The sequence below is a fragment of the Diorhabda carinulata genome, chromosome 11, assembly GCF_026250575.1.
Source record: "Diorhabda carinulata isolate Delta chromosome 11, icDioCari1.1, whole genome shotgun sequence".
NCBI lineage: Eukaryota > Metazoa > Arthropoda > Insecta > Coleoptera > Chrysomelidae > Diorhabda > Diorhabda carinulata.
Genome location: NC_079470.1, coordinates 4924459 through 4947874, shown reverse-complemented (window position 1 = coordinate 4947874; position 23416 = coordinate 4924459). Strand labels below are relative to the sequence as shown.

General features: G+C 28.8%; 1 protein-coding gene across 1 annotated transcript in view; it reads left to right on the top strand.

The window, feature by feature from the left end:
• The first annotated feature begins 4487 nt into the window (after positions 1-4487).
• LOC130899216 (uncharacterized) overlaps positions 4488-23416 on the top strand; it is an 81874-nt gene continuing 62945 nt past the window's right edge. Inside the window, exon 1 of the mRNA XM_057808969.1 lies at positions 4488-4792. The gene's annotated coding sequence lies outside the window, so the exon portion shown is untranslated. The remainder of the gene's footprint in view (positions 4793-23416) is intronic.

Genomic DNA, 23416 nt, shown 5'->3' with positions numbered 1-23416 from the left:
AATAGATAATAGTTAGTTAGTGAATTCTTAAAAGGAAGGTTTTCACTGGACAAAGTCGAAACAAAACATTCCGATAATGGTCAACGATAAATTCAAAATATAAATATGAAACCATAGCTTCGATGAGTCACGCTACGTCCACTACAAAATGGACACGAATCAAGTGACTTTTATACCGGAAACGTCTTCAATTGAAGCCATCAAGACTTTTTTGTAACGACAATTCCTCTATGGATACTATAGTTTAGAAAAATTGTTAATTGTAGTCTTCAAGAGCACCATCCACACTCTCGAACGAGCATTCCCTACTCTCGAATTCATAAAAATAGATAATAGTTAGTTAGTGAATTCTTAAAAGGAAGGTTTTCACTGGACAAAGTCGAAACAAAACATTCCGATAATGGTCAACGATAAATTCAAAATATAAATATGAAACCATAGCTTCGATGAGTCACGCTACGTCCACTACAAAATGGACACGAATCAAGTGACTTTTATACCGGAAACGTCTTCAATTGAAGCCATCAAGACTTTTTTGTAACGACAATTCCTCTATGGATACTATAGTTTAGAAAAATTGTTAATTGTAGTCTTCAAGAGCACCATCCACACTCTCGAACGAGCATTCCCTACTCTCGAATTCATAAAAATAGATAATAGTTAGTTAGTGAATTCTTAAAAGGAAGGTTTTCACTGGACAAAGTCGAAACAAAACATTCCGATAATGGTCAACGAATAAATTCAAAATATAAATATGAAACCATAGCTTCGATGAGTCACGCTACGTCCACTACAAAATGGACACGAATCAAGTGACTTTTATACCGGAAACGTCTTCAATTGAAGCCATCAAGACTTTTTTGTAACGACAATTCCTCTATGGATACTATAGTTTAGAAAAATTGTCAATTGTAGTCTTCAAGAGCACCATCCACACTCTCGAACGAGCATTCCCTACTCTCGAATTCATAAAAATAGATAATAGTTAGTTAGTGAATTCTTAAAAGGAAGGTTTTCACTGGACAAAGTCGAAACAAAACATTCCGATAATGGTCAACGATAAATTCAAAATATAAATATGAAACCATAGCTTCGATGAGTCACGCTACGTCCACTACAAAATGGACACGAATCAAGTGACTTTTATACCGGAAACGTCTTCAATTGAAGCCATCAAGACTTTTTTGTAACGACAATTCCTCTATGGATACTATAGTTTAGAAAAATTGTTAATTGTAGTCTTCAAGAGCACCATCCACACTCTCGAACGAGCATTCCCTACTCTCGAATTCATAAAAATAGATAATAGTTAGTTAGTGAATTCTTAAAAGGAAGGTTTTCACTGGACAAAGTCGAAACAAAACATTCCGATAATGGTCAACGATAAATTCAAAATATAAATATGAAACCATAGCTTCGATGAGTCACGCTACGTCCACTACAAAATGGACACGAATCAAGTGACTTTTATACCGGAAACGTCTTCAATTGAAGCCATCAAGACTTTTTTGTAACGACAATTCCTCTATGGATACTATAGTTTAGAAAAATTGTTAATTGTAGTCTTCAAGAGCACCATCCACACTCTCGAACGAGCATTCCCTACTCTCGAATTCATAAAAATAGATAATAGTTAGTTAGTGAATTCTTAAAAGGAAGGTTTTCACTGGACAAAGTCGAAACAAAACATTCCGATAATGGTCAACGAATAAATTCAAAATATAAATATGAAACCATAGCTTCGATGAGTCACGCTACGTCCACTACAAAATGGACACGAATCAAGTGACTTTTATACCGGAAACGTCTTCAATTGAAGCCATCAAGACTTTTTTGTAACGACAATTCCTCTATGGATACTATAGTTTAGAAAAATTGTCAATTGTAGTCTTCAAGAGCACCATCCACACTCTCGAACGAGCATTCCCTACTCTCGAATTCATAAAAATAGATAATAGTTAGTTAGTGAATTCTTAAAAGGAAGGTTTTCACTGGACAAAGTCGAAACAAAACATTCCGATAATGGTCAACGATAAATTCAAAATATAAATATGAAACCATAGCTTCGATGAGTCACGCTACGTCCACTACAAAATGGACACGAATCAAGTGACTTTTATACCGGAAACGTCTTCAATTGAAGCCATCAAGACTTTTTTGTAACGACAATTCCTCTATGGATACTATAGTTTAGAAAAATTGTTAATTGTAGTCTTCAAGAGCACCATCCACACTCTCGAACGAGCATTCCCTACTCTCGAATTCATAAAAATAGATAATAGTTAGTTAGTGAATTCTTAAAAGGAAGGTTTTCACTGGACAAAGTCGAAACAAAACATTCCGATAATGGTCAACGATAAATTCAAAATATAAATATGAAACCATAGCTTCGATGAGTCACGCTACGTCCACTACAAAATGGACACGAATCAAGTGACTTTTATACCGGAAACGTCTTCAATTGAAGCCATCAAGACTTTTTTGTAACGACAATTCCTCTATGGATACTATAGTTTAGAAAAATTGTTAATTGTAGTCTTCAAGAGCACCATCCACACTCTCGAACGAGCATTCCCTACTCTCGAATTCATAAAAATAGATAATAGTTAGTTAGTGAATTCTTAAAAGGAAGGTTTTCACTGGACAAAGTCGAAACAAAACATTCCGATAATGGTCAACGAATAAATTCAAAATATAAATATGAAACCATAGCTTCGATGAGTCACGCTACGTCCACTACAAAATGGACACGAATCAAGTGACTTTTATACCGGAAACGTCTTCAATTGAAGCCATCAAGACTTTTTTGTAACGACAATTCCTCTATGGATACTATAGTTTAGAAAAATTGTCAATTGTAGTCTTCAAGAGCACCATCCACACTCTCGAACGAGCATTCCCTACTCTCGAATTCATAAAAATAGATAATAGTTAGTTAGTGAATTCTTAAAAGGAAGGTTTTCACTGGACAAAGTCGAAACAAAACATTCCGATAATGGTCAACGATAAATTCAAAATATAAATATGAAACCATAGCTTCGATGAGTCACGCTACGTCCACTACAAAATGGACACGAATCAAGTGACTTTTATACCGGAAACGTCTTCAATTGAAGCCATCAAGACTTTTTTGTAACGACAATTCCTCTATGGATACTATAGTTTAGAAAAATTGTTAATTGTAGTCTTCAAGAGCACCATCCACACTCTCGAACGAGCATTCCCTACTCTCGAATTCATAAAAATAGATAATAGTTAGTTAGTGAATTCTTAAAAGGAAGGTTTTCACTGGACAAAGTCGAAACAAAACATTCCGATAATGGTCAACGATAAATTCAAAATATAAATATGAAACCATAGCTTCGATGAGTCACGCTACGTCCACTACAAAATGGACACGAATCAAGTGACTTTTATACCGGAAACGTCTTCAATTGAAGCCATCAAAACTTTTTTGTAACGACAATTCCTCTATGGATACAATAGTTTGCAAAAATTGTTAATTGTAGTCTTCAAGAATACCATCCACACTCTCAAATGAGCTTTCCCTCGTGTAACCTCATGGAGAATTTAAATACTACGAAAATGTGTCCAAAATTATATTTTGTGATTATAAAGCAGTTAATCGATATACAAAATTTCGTCAAACAAAATTTTTACACCAAACAATTTCTACAAATCCATTCCTGTACAAGATTAATGAATGCCCATTGCACAATTGGTACTTATGTTATTTTAAAAGCGAAATATTCTATTTTTGTTTCGAATTGAATATGCAAAATTATCATTTAACTAAATTTGGGAAAGGTAACTTACTTACAAGGGATAGATTTTGTATTTGTTGAATCAGTCACTATCCAAAGTTTCGGCAGTTGTAATAATAGGAAAAATGATATAATTGAAAATACGGATTATTCCTTTTTTTTGCGTTTACATTTTTATTTTTGGTAATACAAGCTGGAAAAGGTTCTTTTTACTTCAAGACAAGGCTAATTTACATACATACACACAGCTTAAGTAACAGCCCTGATAAATATGAAAAATATTTTAACTATTTACTTCATCATTTCCATAGTTTGTTAGTACATTTATAAAAGGGAGGTTTTAACTGGAAATCCTCCCTATTTTTAGTCGATTATTAAATAAACTAGAGTTTAGAACAATAGTACTTAGTAATTCTTTATAAATAAATATAAATATTACGTAGATATCTAATAATAAAAATGATTTTTTTTCGGTAAGCATTCATGTAAATTTACGCGTATTTCAAGTGATTTCTTCGCATACAAATCCGAATTAAACTTATAAATAATAAGTAAAAATCCATTTGAAAACAGACCGAAGATTCCACATCATAACAGGTATACGCATTCTTCTCGGCATCGACTCTTCTCCCCGATGTCGTTTTAGTTTGACCCAACTGGATCTCCCCATACGAGCGGTTGTTGGTCCATCTCTTTTCAGCGTTTCAGCCTCGGGCTACGATGGCGAGGACGTAGATGGAGGTGAAGTTTTCGCCGTTTCAGTTCATGTTAACACAAAACACCGCGAGAAGGCCAGTCGTCGTCGATTGGCGTTCGTTGGTCGATGTCTGTACAATTTTGATGTCGCGCTATGTGAAGTGCAGGAAAGCAAGTGTGTGCATGTGTAAAAGGGAGACGGTATAAAAATTATGTGAATGTGGATATCGAGTGCAATCCCCCATCGTTTCAAATAAACTTTCAAAATTGACTGTACAGGCGAATATGTTTCGGATATATTATATTTACAAGGATATATTAGATATTTAAAAGTGAGTATAATAATAATTTTATGTAATTATTTGATTCCAAAGGGTATTTTATACTCCAGAAAGTTTTATTTACAAATAATCATAAAATATATTTTGATAAACGTAGAATGCAAAAGGAAATAAATAATACGAAATTTAGATCGAGTATGACCACACGAAAAGAAACAAAGACATACAATTAATCACATAAAAAGAAGACGAAATAGATGCAGAAGAAGATCATATTAAGATGAAGAAACAGCTTGAAGACGATACAGAGATAAGAAGAAGAAAACTGAATGACAAACTCAAAAGGAAAATAAAAGTAATCATAAAGAATAAAAAGCGTTTTGATAAAGATGATGAAAGCTGTAATATGTATCTAGAACCAATAAAATTAAATATACAACTTGATGTAAAAGTAATGTGTAACTACACGTTATATACAGTGTAAGTTATAAGGAGCTTTATGTACTTTTAAATAACAACGTTTACTGTTAGAGAAAATGTCGTTCAAGGCTAAAAAACCGAAAGTAAAATTAGATGAACTAAAAAAAGAGGAAAAACCTCAAAATGAGTGAAAAACTTTAACCGGGCTATTAGAAAAACAACCGATAAAAGTAGGTAAATAAAATGAAAAATATAATAAAATTTGAGATACATATAGGGAAAAAAAACTATCAGAAAACCGAAAAAAAACGTGTTCAACAAAAAAACACTCGTACGAATAGGAAAGGAATTGAAAAGCTGATGAGGAGAACCGAAAAAAATTGAAGAAACCGAAAAAACAATTGGAAAAATTGGAAAAAGGAACAGATAAAAAATAAGCGGACAACCGGGAAGAGCAAAATCAATATTAATAAATGGGGAAACGCGAAAAATCAAATAATTGCGAAACCATAAAAAAAAAATAGGAAAACTGGTACGAGGAAACGAAAAACACGATCGGAAAATCGAAAAACAGTTGGAAATAACAGAAAAACTTGAAAAAATAAACACAAAAGCCAAAAAACGAGAATTTCAAAAACATATGAGAAAAAAAAAACTACCCGAATACGGCAAAAATGAGCGTAACGGAAAAACACTCGGAGAAACAGGAAAATAATGAAAAAGCTGAGAGGAACCGGAAACTCGAAAAAACTACCGGAAAACCGACGAAACAATTGGAAAAATTGGAAGAGGAATTAAAAAACACAACCGGCAAATCGAAAAACTACTGGGTAAAACGGGAGAACCCGAAAAACGACAATTTGTAAAATAAACCGAAAATATAAGTAGATAGTCCTTGAAACTTGAAAAAAATAAAAATCGAACCGAAAAAATGACCATTTGTTAAAAGACAGAAATCGCAAAAACAGAAAAAAATCACCAGATTATAGAAAAAACTAGAAAAATAACCAATAACAAACAAGCAACAAAAAAAACCTGAAACAATTGAAAGAAGGAACCTGCAACAATCAGAAGAACTAGACAAACCAAAAAATCAACCGCAAAGGTTAAAGAAACAACAACTAGAAAAGAGCCAGAAATTTTATAGAAGAAACCAGAAAACTAGAACTAAAAGAAGTGGAGAAGGGAAAAAATGAAAAGTAATCGATGAACCGGTAATCATCAAATGTAGGTAAAATTAAAAAACGGGGAAACGTAAAAACAGTAAAGCAGAAAACCGTAAAATGTCATTGGAACCGCAAAAAACCGGCAAATCCTTAAAGATTAACAATTGGAAAAACAGTAACGGCTAAAAACCGAAAAGCACAACCAGTAAAACGACAAACAAATGCAAAAACCGAAAGAATCTCTGAGTGATGGACAATCCGAAGGAAGCCAAATCCTGGACAACAGTAAAATCTGGAAAATATAACCGGAAAATCAAAAAACAACTAGAAAAAATAACCTAAAAAAATCAATCGACAAAATTACCCGAAAAGCTGAAAACAACAACAAGGTAACTGATAAAACTGGGAAAATTGGAAAAAGAAACATATGATAAGTAACTGGAAAACCCGAAAAAATTAGCAGTCGAAATACTAAAAAAAAACAGGAATGAAAAACAAACAACCAGAAACAAATGGAAAACTGGAGTGAACCGAAAATAACGAAAAAATCGTTAAAAAGCAACATTCGGAAAAAACGATAAACCTGAAGAATTTAACGTAAAACCGAGAAAAACAAATGCTAAAAGAAACCGAGGAAAATTGCATAAAAGAAAGTAATCCAAAAATCCGAAAAAAATAACAACAGGAAATCAGGAAAACCCGTAAGAAAAGCGTGAAAATAGAAACAAAACAACTAGCTCTAAATCGAAAAAAATACCGAAAAAAAGAATAGGAAGCCTCGAAAAATTAACCAGAAAAACCATAAAAAATCGAAAAACTGTTTAAAAAATATCTAAAACATTGAAACATAATAGCAGGAAATTCCAAAAATATTAACAAACGGAAAATTCAAAAACAAGCTTGGAATCCGAAAAAGACAACAACCGATAAACACTAAAAATTGGGAGAAAAAATAACTGGAAAATCAAAAAAAAAACATTGACTCGAAAACCACTGAAAATATCTGAAAACCCAGAAGAAATTGAGTGGAAGAAAATCTCCTTGGCGAAGCGGGGAAAAATGAAAACCGTCAAAAAACAACCGGTAAACCGAATAGATAACTGGAAAAACTGGTAAAAGAACCAAGAAAGAAGTAATCAGGGAGAAGCAACTACTGGAAAAACCAAAAACTCCAAACAACTAACTCCGAAAAATTAACTGCAAAACCACAAAAAGACACAATTCAAAAACATTTTCTTGCTGAAAAATAAATCAGCAAATTTCTTCATTAGTCTACTCGCAATCCCGAATTTAATCCACTTGGTTTATACCGAACTTGCAAGAAGAAATAATTAGTTTTCAAAAGTCAAATTAAAACTAAACTGTTACGTAGGTACGTGTATTCGCATCGGCGATTGGACATGTTGAAAACCAGTTCTCGTAAAGTGGTTTCTAGTTCAACTTTGTTTTTATTATTTTTTTTTTTGTATTAATTGGCGTTTAGTATTCAATAACTTTGATTAATCACTCATTTCATTTTTATATTATCAATCATTGATCCTGGAAGGGATAATTTCAAATCAACCCAACGTATTGAAATGCGCTGAATCGACTCCAAAGATTCCTGTTCCCAGCAATGATATAAAATTTCAAATTATATGTTTGAGGTTCTCTTGAACTGAGTTCAAAGATTCCTTCAAATAACTGTTGACACATACAGGTGAAGGTAATACAAGCATGTTATTATTAATTGTATTTTGGTGCTCGATATTTGATAGCCCAACGTGGGCAGGGCAACGGAAGCAATAGTAAATATTCAAATAGGATGATATCTCCTACAATAATTATACTACTGTATTAATAATTTGTAGTAATAAAACTTTCAAAATTTAAACACTTTTCCTTACCTAATTATATTCAAATAATCTCTATTACTTTCACTATATCATCAAATTTCTTCAAGTTTTTGAATATTTCATTATTTAGTTTTTATTTTTATTATACATCATCTGTTTTTACTTTAAGGAATGTAAAAAGTTTCGAATATTTTCGTGAAACTGATACACCGGTCTTATAATACAAATTCTCACTACAAAAGTAAAGAATTTTACTAGTTTGTAGTAGTGGTGGCATCGAGAACCTTCACTGTTAACAAAGACCTGAAAGAAGAATTTTGTTTCCCCAATGCGAGGTCTGGCTATTAAATAACGAGACTAGTTATGAAACTTATTCTACATTCAAATGCTCCCCTTCAATTTACTTCCCTCTCCTCACCAAACACCTTTCCATACGTTTTTTTGATTGATCGAAGCAGTGCTGGAAGTCTTCTTTGGTGAGTACCAGGAGCTCTTGTTTACCGCTTCCATCGACTCAAATCTAGTCCCTTTCAAAGTAGATCTTTTTCTAACCTCTCAAGAAAGTCTTAGCAGACCTTTTGACACAAGAGTTTTTGGTCAGGAGTCATATTTTTTGACACAAACTTTTGTCATGTGTAATTCCCCTAATAGTTTCTTTATCAGCGTTTACAACCTCGGCAATAATCCGGATGCTTATTCGACAATCTGCACGCACAATTTGCTTGATTTTGATCACTGTTTCCGGAGGTAATAACCGATGCTGGTATGTAATATTGATAAATGTATTAATTGAATAAAAAATCACGAAATGAAAATTTAGAAAAAGGCTAATAACATGAAATAGAATTCAATGAGAGTAGGTGTTCAAAATATCCTCCGAATACACAAATCTATCCTATTTTTTTTTAAAGAATCCATTGGTCGGGAGTCAGCTATGAGGTCATTGAATTGATGTTGAATTTAGTCTTTTAATTCTTGAGGTGAATTCACTTCTGTAGTATAAACTTTTTCTTTAAGATTCGACCAAACTGTATAATCCAAGTGATTAAAATCCCATGACCGAGGAGGCTAATGAATCGAAGCTTCTGCACCTCTACCAATCCATCGATTCTGTAAATGGTTACTCAATTACGACACCTTCTATTAAAATACGTTAGAGCTCCATGGTGCATAAAAAATGGAGATCTTCGATTTCGATGAATAATTATCGTCTATTCAGTTCCATTCGTTTCCAATTACTCCAAAGATGTAAAGTGGACTCCTTCCTGACTTTCAATTCGTCCCACAACAACTCAATTGGGTTGAGGTCCGGTAACTGTGACGGATAAATCACAATTCATTCAAATACTCTTTGAAAAGCTTCGAAAAACGCTTGGGATCGTTACCGTAATGAAAAATAAATTTCCTTCCTTTAAAAGCCCTTTACTAGATCACCAGCGCCCTTCGGGGTTTTTAAAAATATAGAGGGTGTGTTGTAATTACCTCCTCTTCCAAAAAATCAAAATTAGAATCGATTGAAGGGATACAAACAACTCTAAACGAACTGAATATTATCAAATTGCTACTTTTAGAAATGTTTCGTGTCTAATTACCTTCACAACGTCTTCTGTGTAGTCCTGAATTAAGAAGATGTGATGGTTTCCTTAATTAAATTCTACTCTTACTACTTTCAATTTCATATAAAAGTTTTTACTAACACAAAAGATGTGTTGTATTTAATTTGATTTTTTTTGTTATTCAATTTGTTTTAGCTAATTGCAATCACTTATGTATGAAATGTAATACATAGAATCGTCATTTAGAAAAAAATTATGCTGTTAGATTTCTCTATTGACGAATGGTCATTAAACTCATACAGAAACAATCATTGTTAGAATTAATTTTACGTGGTTTTTCGATAAGTTTGATCGTTCTATTAAAATAAACACGGTTTTACGATTTGAAATTGATTTTATTAGTTAATACTGTTAATCAGGTGGTAGGTACATTGAGTAAAATAAAGAAAGGGTGTAGCTAGTGCGCTGAAGGAAATCAGACACCCTTTATCATTTGTTCTGTCAAATTGTCGTAGTTTCTATGTTATCAAATCTATGATTTTCTCTTGCAATTCTAATTAACTTCTTCTGGTAATACCGAAGGTAGTTTTAATACGTTTGCACCTCTAAAAATGATATGAACAACTATTTAAGGGCTTATACATAAATTACGTCACACGAATTTCCTGATTTTTTGCCCCTCCCGCGTCCTTGTCACAGCTGGTCACATTTTTGAGACATTTAGAAATTATTGAGTGCAAACAGCGGTTCTGAAATCAATTTCATTTCTATTCAAAGTATTTTTTAATAAAATTAATATCAAATGAAACAATTAACACAACAAAAAACGATTAATTACATTAATTGAAGAAATTAACAAAACAAAAAACGATTAATTATATTAATTAAAGAAATTAACAAAACAAAAAACGATTAATTATATTAATTAAAGAAATTAACAGAATAAAAAACGATTAATTAAAGATATGAACAAAACAAAAAACGATTAATTATATTCATTAAAGAAATTAACAGAACAAAAAACGATTAATTATATTAATTAAAGAAATTAACAAAACAAAAAACGATTAATTATATTAATTAAAGATATGAACAAAACAAAAAACGATTAATTATATTAATTAAAGAAATTAAAAGAACAAAAAACGATTAATTATATTAATTAAAGAAATTAACAAAACAAAAAACGATTAATTATATTAATTAAAGATATGAACAAAACAAAAAACGATTAATTATATTAATTAAAGAAATTAACAGAACAAAAAACGATTAATTATATTAATTAAAGAAATTAACAAAACAAAAAACGATTAATTATATTAATTAAAGATATGAACAAAACAAAAAACGATTAATTATATTAATTAAAGAAATTAACAGAACAAAAAACGATTAATTATATCAATTAAAGAAATTAACAAAACAAAAAACGATTAATTAAATTAATTAAAGAAATTAACAAAACAAAAAACGATTAATTATATTAATTAAAGAAATTAACAGAAGAAAAAACGATTAATTATATTAATTAAAGAAATTAACAGAAAAAAAAACGATTAATTATATCAATTAAAGAAATTAACAGAAAAAAAAAGATTAATTATATTAATGAAAGAAATTAACAAAACAAAAAACGATTAATTATATTAATTAAAGAAATTAACAAAACAAAAAACGATTAATTATATTAATTAAAGAAATTAACAAAACAAAAAACGATTAATTAAATTAATTAAAGAAATTAACAAAACAAAAAACGATTAATTATATTAATTAAAGAAATTAACAAAACAAAAAACGATTAATTATATTAATTAAAGATATGAACAAAACAAAAAACGATTAATTATATTAATTAAAGAAATTAACAGAACAAAAAACGATTAATTATATTAATTAAAGAAATTAACAAAACAAAAAACGATTAACTATATTAATTAAAGATATGAACAAAACAAAAAACGATTAATTATATTAATTAAAGAAATTAACAGAACAAAAAACGATTAATTATATTAATTAAAGAAATTAACAAAACAAAAAACGATTAATTATATTAATTAAAGATATGAACAAAACAAAAAACGATTAATTATATTAATTAAAGAAATTAACAGAACAAAAAACGATTAATTATATCAATTAAAGAAATTAACAAAACAAAAAACGATTAATTAAATTAATTAAAGAAATTAACAAAACAAAAAACGATTAATTATATTAATTAAAGAAATTAACAGAAGAAAAAACGATTAATTATATTAATTAAAGAAATTAACAGAAAAAAAAACGATTAATTATATTAATTAAAGATATGAACAAAACAAAAAACGATTAATTATATTAATTAAAGAAATTAACAGAACAAAAAACGATTAATTATATCAATTAAAGAAATTAACAAAACAAAAAACGATTAATTAAATTAATTAAAGAAATTAACAAAACAAAAAACGATTAATTATATTAATTAAAGAAATTAACAGAAGAAAAAACGATTAATTATATTAATTAAAGAAATTAACAGAAAAAAAAACGATTAATTATATCAATTAAAGAAATTAACAGAAAAAAAAAGATTAATTATATTAATGAAAGAAATTAACAAAACAAAAAACGATTAATTATATTAATTAAAGAAATTAACAAAACAAAAAACGATTAATTATATTAATTAAAGAAATTAACAAAACAAAAAACGATTAATTAAATTAATTAAAGAAATTAACAAAACAAAAAACGATTAATTATATTAATTAAAGAAATTAACAAAACAAAAAACGATTAATTATATTATTTAAAGAAATTAACAAAACGAATAATTAAAGATATGAACAAAACAAAAATCGATTAATTGAAGAAATGAACAAAACAAAAAACTACATTAATTAAAGAAATTAACAAAACAAAAAACGATTAATTATATTAATTAAAGAAATTAACAAAACAAAAAACGATTAATTAAATTAATTAAAGAAATTAACAAAACAAAAAACGATTAATTAAATTAATTAAAGAAATTAACAAAACAAAAAACGATTAATTATATTATTTAAAGAAATTAACAAAACGAATAATTAAAGATATGAACAAAACAAAAATCGATTAATTGAAGAAATGAACAAAACAAAAAACGATTAATTATATTAATTAAAGAAATTAACAAAACAAAAAACGATTAATTATATTAATTAAAGATATGAACAAAACAAAAAACGATTAATTATATTAATTAAAGAAATTAACAGAACAAAAAACGATTAATTATATCAATTAAAGAAATTAACAAAACAAAAAACGATTAATTAAATTAATTAAAGAAATTAACAAAACAAAAAACGATTAATTATATTAATTAAAGAAATTAACAGAAGAAAAAACGATTAATTATATTAATTAAAGAAATTAACAGAAAAAAAAACGATTAATTATATCAATTAAAGAAATTAACAGAAAAAAAAAGATTAATTATATTAATGAAAGAAATTAACAAAACAAAAAACGATTAATTATATTAATTAAAGAAATTAACAAAACAAAAAACGATTAATTATATTAATTAAAGAAATTAACAAAACAAAAAACGATTAATTAAATTAATTAAAGAAATTAACAAAACAAAAAACGATTAATTATATTAATTAAAGAAATTAACAAAACAAAAAACGATTAATTATATTAATTAAAGATATGAACAAAACAAAAAACGATTAATTATATTAATTAAAGAAATTAACAGAACAAAAAACGATTAATTATATTAATTAAAGAAATTAACAAAACAAAAAACGATTAATTATATTAATTAAAGATATGAACAAAACAAAAAACGATTAATTATATTAATTAAAGAAATTAACAGAACAAAAAACGATTAATTATATTAATTAAAGAAATTAACAAAACAAAAAACGATTAATTATATTAATTAAAGATATGAACAAAACAAAAAACGATTAATTATATTAATTAAAGAAATTAACAGAACAAAAAACGATTAATTATATCAATTAAAGAAATTAACAAAACAAAAAACGATTAATTAAATTAATTAAAGAAATTAACAAAACAAAAAACGATTAATTATATTAATTAAAGAAATTAACAGAAGAAAAAACGATTAATTATATTAATTAAAGAAATTAACAGAAAAAAAAACGATTAATTATATTAATTAAAGATATGAACAAAACAAAAAACGATTAATTATATTAATTAAAGAAATTAACAGAACAAAAAACGATTAATTATATCAATTAAAGAAATTAACAAAACAAAAAACGATTAATTAAATTAATTAAAGAAATTAACAAAACAAAAAACGATTAATTATATTAATTAAAGAAATTAACAGAAGAAAAAACGATTAATTATATTAATTAAAGAAATTAACAGAAAAAAAAACGATTAATTATATCAATTAAAGAAATTAACAGAAAAAAAAAGATTAATTATATTAATGAAAGAAATTAACAAAACAAAAAACGATTAATTATATTAATTAAAGAAATTAACAAAACAAAAAACGATTAATTATATTAATTAAAGAAATTAACAAAACAAAAAACGATTAATTAAATTAATTAAAGAAATTAACAAAACAAAAAACGATTAATTATATTAATTAAAGAAATTAACAAAACAAAAAACGATTAATTATATTATTTAAAGAAATTAACAAAACGAATAATTAAAGATATGAACAAAACAAAAATCGATTAATTGAAGAAATGAACAAAACAAAAAACTACATTAATTAAAGAAATTAACAAAACAAAAAACGATTAATTATATTAATTAAAGAAATTAACAAAACAAAAAACGATTAATTAAATTAATTAAAGAAATTAACAAAACAAAAAACGATTAATTAAATTAATTAAAGAAATTAACAAAACAAAAAACGATTAATTATATTATTTAAAGAAATTAACAAAACGAATAATTAAAGATATGAACAAAACAAAAATCGATTAATTGAAGAAATGAACAAAACAAAAAACGATTAATTATATTAATTAAAGAAATTAACAAAACAAAAAACGATTAATTATATTAATTAAAGAAATTAACAAAACAAAAAATATTAATAGAATTATATGAATTAAAGATATAAACTTAATAATCTTGAGTACATTGACGTTGAGTCCACTCCTTCAAATTATTTATAACCGCTTCTTGTCCTTGAAACACTAACTAGATTTATAAATTCATATAATCAAGTTTTATATGATTTTCTCTGTCCTCTGTTGGAAAAATGACCGGCGAGCTATTTTGTCAAGTTTAAGTACAGAAAATAATCCAATGTGGTGAAATCTGGCGAATAGGGGTTCCCGTGGTAGCAATTCAAACTTTAATTAATTAATTTTTGCCATCGCAATAACGGATGTTTGAACTGGTGGTCTTGATGAAACAACATTTTCTTCTTGATAGTTTTTTCTTATTCAACGTAGTCAATGAAAATTCAGATGGAACGGTGTTTGCCTTCTTTGGAGCCAGTTCTCCCTTTTCAGTCCATGGTTTTGATTGTTCGTTTTGGGTGTGATGTGATGGTTATAAAACATTGGCAAACACTCGATGGAAACCTCTTCACGGCACCGTCTTTGTTCAATTGTGAGCAAACAGCTTTTCCATGTCCAGATTTTCAGTTAATATGCGATGTACTGCACTTTTTGAAATGCCTAATACGTCTTGTAGCAAGCGCACTTTCAGTCGACGATCACCCAGTACCGTTTGGTGGATTTTCTTCGACATTTGATCGACTCCTGCGGTGCTGCTCTTTGCAGGGCGTACGGCCTCGTTTAAACTCCGCTACCTAATATTTTACTATTAATAACGAAGGTACAGTCTCACCCAAAGTAGAATCTAGCTTAGCTTCCATATTGGTTGGGCTAACGCCTGTTAAAAATCGTTAATTGTCCTTCATCAAATACTAAATAACGTGGCGTCTTCAAACCAGCAATTACCGTCATCTCTAGGTCAGACCAGGTACTTCTGGAACCATCTTCGTATACAATTACACCTGACCGAATCCGTGAGCATTAGTTGTTATAAAAAATCTCGTACACAGGGCCGGATTAAGATTTATAAGGCCCGGGACTAAAATAATGACGGGGCCCCCTTAGGGAATTCGGAAACCCGGAAAAATTCACAAAATAATATCAATACGTTAGATTTATGGTATCAACACATCAAAAAATACAGAATTAATTCCAAATGATGGGGCCCTCTTGGACCTGGGGCCCGGGGCTATAGCCCCTCAAGCCCCTGGCTTAATCCGGCACTGCTCGTACAAGTTCGATGCCAACAAATCAACGAGGTTTTATGAAATTATCTCGTAATGAAGAATAATCTAGGATCGATTTGGTCAATTCGTGGATAAAAAATTGATTCGTTGGTGGAATATTAGAATCACGAGATGATAAATAATTTAAACTGTACATGTCGCCATTTATTCAATAGTTAACAGTTACATGAGATTATTCTAGTAGAAACTCTATAATTTGAATCGTGATTTGTTTTGATCATGATAAAAGGTGTATCTAAATAGATATTTATGTTTATAGGTTTGTTATACAAGGTGAGTAAATTGTAGTCGAACAGTCTCTAGTAGATAAACGATTTTTCTAATTATCTCTAACCGTTTCGTTTCTCTATTACAGCATGTAAATATATACTCAAATATCTGGAATAAATGACAGAAATTCGATTTTTCATTCACGTACTTATAAAAAAATCCATTGAAGTTAGAACCGGGAATCTAGGTGGCCAATTGAATGAACCTCTATTTGGAGATTTTCCGTCAAAGATAAAACTTGTAACCGTGAAAAATTAAAACAAATAAGTAAATAAAGTGATTGGTTTTTAGCTATGACTCTATTTGAATCAATCAATTGCAATAATCTCATAAAATCTAGATTGGAAAACATATTAGTCACAGTAAAACTAATTTTTCATTTCCTTTTATTTTTGATATCGCACTAGTTGAAATCTCTAATTGATTAACGTGTACAGAACGTGTTATACGAGTGGTGTTTGAGTTGTTTACAAACACTCATCTTGGTCAAAAAAATGGGATTAAATTGCAATGATTTCGACGAGGATTAAACCAACAGCAGCGTTGTGCCAGAATACATCGATGCTGTGCTGTTAACTTTCTTTCTTGTCATCGTATGCACGTTTTTTAGAAATATACAAAATCTTGCGCATAACATAACATTCGCACATTCAATTTCATCGGAACATTTTAAATTGATTTTCTGAGTAGTAAGTCCCCTCCACATTCCGATGAAGAAGTAGAAGACGTTTTTGATGATACAGTAATCAATCTATTCTCAACAGTTTAGTTGTTAAATGACTCGCTGATGTCCAAACGTTTTATTTCCTGGAGGTATTCGACATATATATTTCAAATTGACTGCGGATTATCATCACTAAAGCGATGGATCAGAAACATGCATTAGGATCGAAAGGATGTATCATCTATACAATAGTTAGGTTAGGTTAGTTGAGGTTAGGTTAAGTTAGGTTAGGTTGGGCTGGAGCTGCAAAGATTCTTAATAATTTTTGAAAAGTGGTATCAACTTTCCTTTGCTGTGAATAAATCAAGTGGTGCCTTCTTTAGATAAGTACAACTCTTGAATCAATTGAAAGAACGTCTGAGTTAATTTCTTAGACCTTTTGATAAGTTTATGTTTCTAAATGTTCTTGATTTTTTGTCTATGAAAATTGATGTTTCTGACGTTTGATCCAATCGGTAGATCTTCTAGAAAATGAGGTTTTTCCCAATGAAACAAATGTTTACCTTTTTCGGTGCTGGTTTTATCGATTCCTCAAACCAATCAAAACCTGCATGTCTTTTTTTGATTTTGAATTGATGTGGCAATCCTAGTTTATAGACAAAGTCGTCATCAATAGACTGCAGTCTTGATTCTTCTTCTTTCACAAAATTTTGATACAGTTTAAACGTCTAATTTTATTGCTCTATAAAATCGCTCTACAATATGAGTCAATCTTTTTAATTGTTTTTTATTTATTTTCATATGAAAATATATCGGGATATTAATTGAAAATGTAAGATTCTTTACATTGTTTTCTATAAAACTATTTACATGTTTTACAAGACTTTATAAAAGACTCGATATCTGTTTCTTATCTTGACCAATTGGCATTCAAAAGATACTGATAATGATCGAAATTAGTTCGAAAATAAGTATCGATGCCCTGCAATAAATTATGTATCCGAACATCACTTAAATATGCAATTAAAATAGTTTGCTGGCCCGTCTAAATCTAATTCTCTTCTTCTTTACTAACGAGTATCTAAAAAAAAACTTTCGAAACCAATCGACTCTTTTCAATACAAACTACCATTTCCCCATAAATTATCTATGTAATTTAAACCACTTATGAATAATTTCGATGATTTTTATTTCTATAAAAGGTTGATTAGCTATTAAAAGTGAGGTTATCAAACTCTAACCAAAGAGTTGGTATCAAAATTAGATTTAACTGTACTTTCTTTAATATCTTTAATATCAACGTTTTTGAGCTATTGGGAAATTAGACGGTATTCAACAAATCTTTTTGAAATTCATCCTGAAGTGCGACCACGATTGAATTTGGAAACCCAGCAAAATATGGTGGCTTTAGATTGTTCTTCATCACCAAAAATCAAAGCGAGTGGATCTCAATTTCATTTTTTGACCAAGATCTAATGTTTCAAGTATCTGTTAACAATTCAAACAGCACTCGTATCTGAGTACGTTGACCATTAAGAATGTCAAATGTTGCCGTATCTTAAAACTCGTATTTCCGTGTGAATTCATATTTTCTATTTATTTTGGAAAATAGAACGAAAAGAATAGATTCCTGTATAGTTCTATTGTAGGAAATATGTATTTAGTACGAGTTACTTTTTATCCAGATCTGTTTAACCTACTCGTTTATATTTTAGTAATTTCCATCTTTGTTGTAAAAAGCCGGGATTATTGTAATAAATTATTGAGAATGGTTTTGATATAGGAACGGGAAATTGATACAGATGGAAATTGAACCAGGAAAACTCGTAACTTGTTTCTTCAAGTTTGAACTGTAGGCAATAGGTACCCAGTATATTTATTGCGTCAATTCTTTGGTTCGTATTGTTCCAAGACCATTTATATCAACAATTTTTTGATATCTAAACGGAAAGTAATACCGGTTGCTTCGGAAAAGTTATTTTTTATTAATGATTCGAAAAAAATAAAGCAAAATACTCAGGTATCACCTTAGAGGCCAAATTTCGACGGAAAGTGTAGTAAAAACCAAAGATAAGAACTTGGTCTGAAACGTAGAAAAATGTATTAGCTTTATAAGCAGATACTTAAGCTTGTATTGGAGGATGCAGCTTCAAGAAATCATTCAAAGATTCCAAAACAAAGCATAGTAGATGAATGACCTACTGTTGACGAGACCTTCAAGAAATGTCATGAAGACAGAAAGTCCTTGACGATACAGGGGTTGACCAAAAACTTAAGACTTTTATGTAAGTTTAGTGCTTGTGGTGAAAAAGCAGAGTTTGTAATACTGGATGCTTTTGTGAGTGTTCAATTTAAGAAGAATTTATGAGCCTCACATTTACATTTATACCCTAAAAGGAAAGAAGAAGATCGTTGGGGTGTTTTATTATAAATTTATTAATAGGATATATGCAGGAAAACAAATCTAGTGAATTTTGAATAAAAACATGCAGACAGTTAGAGAAAACTGACCGTTTGAGTATTTCGAGATCATTTAATGAATGTTTTATGAATTTTTTGGCATTCAATTGAGTTCCTACTGAAAACATTATATTTATATTATCAGACGCCGCTTCTTTATAGTTAAAATATGGCAACAACTTGAAGTAATTTATCCAAATTTAGTTCAAATGTACTAATTAGTACATTGAAAAAGTATTTGTCAATATTCTCTGTAGATTCAGTCCTAAAAGTTGACTAGGTATGGAACTTGATTAGAAGCGGCAATTTTTACGCTTAACAGTCCTTAAGGTCGCTTGACATGATGCATCGCAACGTGCAAAAAGTTGCATGGATTCCCCATTTTTTGACATTAAGGCCACTTCACATGAATCAATACAATGTGCATTGCATACAAAATGCAATATCGTTGTTGTTTAATGCAAATTTTCGCATTTGCAACATTATCGGTTTTGTGACAGTTGAATTGCGTGCAAGCCGCAATTCTAGGGAGAAATCTTACTTTTGGCATAACAACCAACCGAATGTCAGTCTTGGATCAGCCGGAAAACTAATTATTTCCACCTTGTTAAGAAATATGAGCAAAAACAAAATCTAAATAAGGTTAAATTTACTATGAGGTTGGAATGATTAATTTTACGAAAGACAGCTCATTTGAAACTGACGTTTGGTTGGTTAACTCGAAAGTAATTAGACTTATCTCTAGAATTACAGCTTGCACGCAATAAAAATGGCACCAAATCTTTGGATCAAGAAATATTGCATCTTGCATTGCATTGCACGTTGTATTGCATCATGTCAAGCGATATTTACAAGAATTGCATGCAAATTGCATTAATATATATTGCAACAAAAGCTTCATTAGCAAATTAACTGAACTTTATGAAATTGCATTAGTTTTTTAGAAAAAACTTTTAGAAAACGATTTAGTAAAACCGATAATAAGTTAGAGAAATATTTCAAAAGTTTTAGTACTAGATAAAAAAAAAACACCGGCTTTAAAACCCTCGAAAAAATTTACTAAATTCCGAATGGAAACTTTGAAATCGATTGAGATATAGAATTTTCAGATTATGTTTCTAGATCGTCTCGATTTTAGGTCTCTTCTGTTACAAAATTCGTTTTTTTTTTTTAATATCTGAAAGACAGATAGACGAAGTTGAAACGTCAAATTTTGCGATTATCGCGTGGTTTTGCCTAATGCTCAAAACAAAAAGCAGTACACACATCAAAAATAATAACAAAATTTTTAGGTTATCGGCAACAACGTCAAGTTTATGAATAGATGTCAAACGTCACTCGCGAGCGACAACGGAAAGTCAAGCTTATGAATCAGCCTTAACTCGATAGGCCAGATTGTTTGCAGCCACTTCTTGGACTGTTAGTAGTAAAATATTATCAAGAGGGCGCCACTTTAAATCTTTGTACTGAAATATTTATATGAAAATATTTAATTATTTATTTGATTTTATAATATGAATTTTTTAGGAATTCCTTAAGAATTGTGGGGATTCTAGGGGTTACTGGGATAAATAAAAGACCTAAACTTTTGTATAAAATACACTTAAAACAAACAAAAAGAATCATTATTATAAAAAAAATGATCGTTATGAATGTAGTTTTATTATTATTTTCGATTAATTACACAAGATGTTTATTACTCACAAAACATAGTTTTCCTGAAATATTCTCAATTTATAAAGTTTCAATTTTATATTGATAGACACACAAATTTTCCACAAATAATTCAAGACCAAAATGAGCCAAATCGGTCCAGCCGTTCTTCAGTTTTAGCCAGACTAACGAACAGCAATTCATTTAGTGTTTTAGGGAGAGTTGGGAACACTATTAACACGTTGACGTTGACACTTTTGCATGGGCTGAATTTTGTAATTCGTTATTTAAAAACAAAAAAAGAACGATAGTTATCGAACGTTTGAGATTTCCAATTAAGATTATGATGCGTATAAAAAGTAATTGCAGTAACTACACATTTTATTCGCTTTAGGTTAGGGACATTTACATATTTTCCGTTACCTTTCCATTTGAAATAAATTAGTACCCCGGAGGAAGTTTATTTTGATTAATATCCACCGGCAGATAAACCGGAAACGAACATATATCCGATACAAATCCGTTAAGATTTATTTCTTTCTAAATATACGTTTTGTTGTAGATTTCACATTCGAAATTAAGAAAACTTCACGGTATAAATAAGTGGTGAGAACATCAGATCAAAACAGATTCGAAAACAATGTATGATATTTAAATCTGACGGGCGATTATACTGAAAGAACCGTTAAAATCGATAGGCCAGGTACCAGTCGATTTCACGTGAAATTTTGATAATCAAGATCGATTTTATTGAAAATATACACTGTGCCGAAGGGCGGTTTTTCCATGGGTGGGTCATAAAATAATCTCGTAGGTCGATAGATTGATTAATTTTAAGCAAATTTTGTTGTACAAAGTTTTTTTATAAAGTTGGTATTTTTAGAGTTATTAACGATTGAAACTGCTAATTTTTATTTTTTTCGTTTTTATTGAATAACTTGGCAAGTTTTCATTTTATCAGCAAAATCATTAAAAACAAATATTTAGCTAATAAAAAACAAAGAAATTCGTCTTTTAAGAATCTCTGTAAATTGAATAATAACTGAGTTATTGCTCGTTGAAAGGTGGCTATTTTTGGGTAAACTCGAAATTAAAAAACCTTTAACTTCAAATAAATTGAAATTGATGAAATTTTTCGAAAAAATTCAAGAGATATTTCTCCAAGTACATACAAAAATTTAAAATAAACAATGTCAAAAATTATTTACCCCGCTATTACCACTCTAATTGAAATTAATCGTAATCCACTTGAAAAAAACTTTATTTATATATTATTGATAATCAAAGTGATTTTACCCGTTTTGAATGCTTATTTTAGAAAAAATAATTGCTTAATTGAAAACAAATTTTTTCTCTCAAATAAACCAAAAACTATTCATGTTGACAGAAAATGTCTCAAATATCAATTGTAGGATTTTTCTTGCTAAAAATTTTGAACTTTTTCAAATCTTTGTACCATAAAAATTAAAGGAGATACATTAGTTCAAAGTTTGCATTCGCGTACCAAATGTGGTTTATGCAACCCCTTTGAGCTGCACCCTTTTCTAACTGGGGGTTGAAAAAAGTTTTAATTCATATGACGTTGAAATACTTAGAAATCTCTTTAAAATGCTTTTCTAAAATAGTTTTTAGCTTGAAAATTGAGCGAGTTATTGTCGAAAAACTAACCTCTTTTTTTTCAAAATTTTGGAGCAAGAATTTTGGAAAAAGAGAAACAAATGGCGTGATCGAGAAGAGGAAAAAGATATAAGTGATGATGAAATGAAATTATTCAAAATTCTTTTCTATATTATATTCTAAATAAAAAGTTTATTGAATCTAAAAATATTTTCATTTTTTTAATATTTCTGTAAAACAATTTTAACTGCAATTTTGAAATTTTTGGACATTGAAGGTGGTTTTCATAAGGGTTGAAATATTTCTCAAAAATAATGACGAAATATTCTCTTCTGATTATTTTTTAAATTCAAATTTACCAAAATTTTTTTTTGAAATTCGAGTTACTTAACTTATTTTCGTCATAACTCGCTTAATTTTCATGCTACACGATTTTATAAAAGCTCATTTTAAAGGTCTAAAAAAGTACTTTAGAAATGTTTATTACAATTTTTTATGAAAAATCGATCGTTTATCCGTTATTTGAGCTCAAACTTCTGCATAAATTTACGAAAAAGAAAAAATTAGCTTTCAGTAACTCATAAGTTACTGAATATTATTTGAAAAATTCAATTTAAACTGACTTATATCTTGGTTTTTTATAGCCTTCCATTTTGATAAGAATTAGTTTTCCGAGAAAATGCGTAATTTTCGAGTTTTTCGCGAAAAAATGTTGAAAAACGTG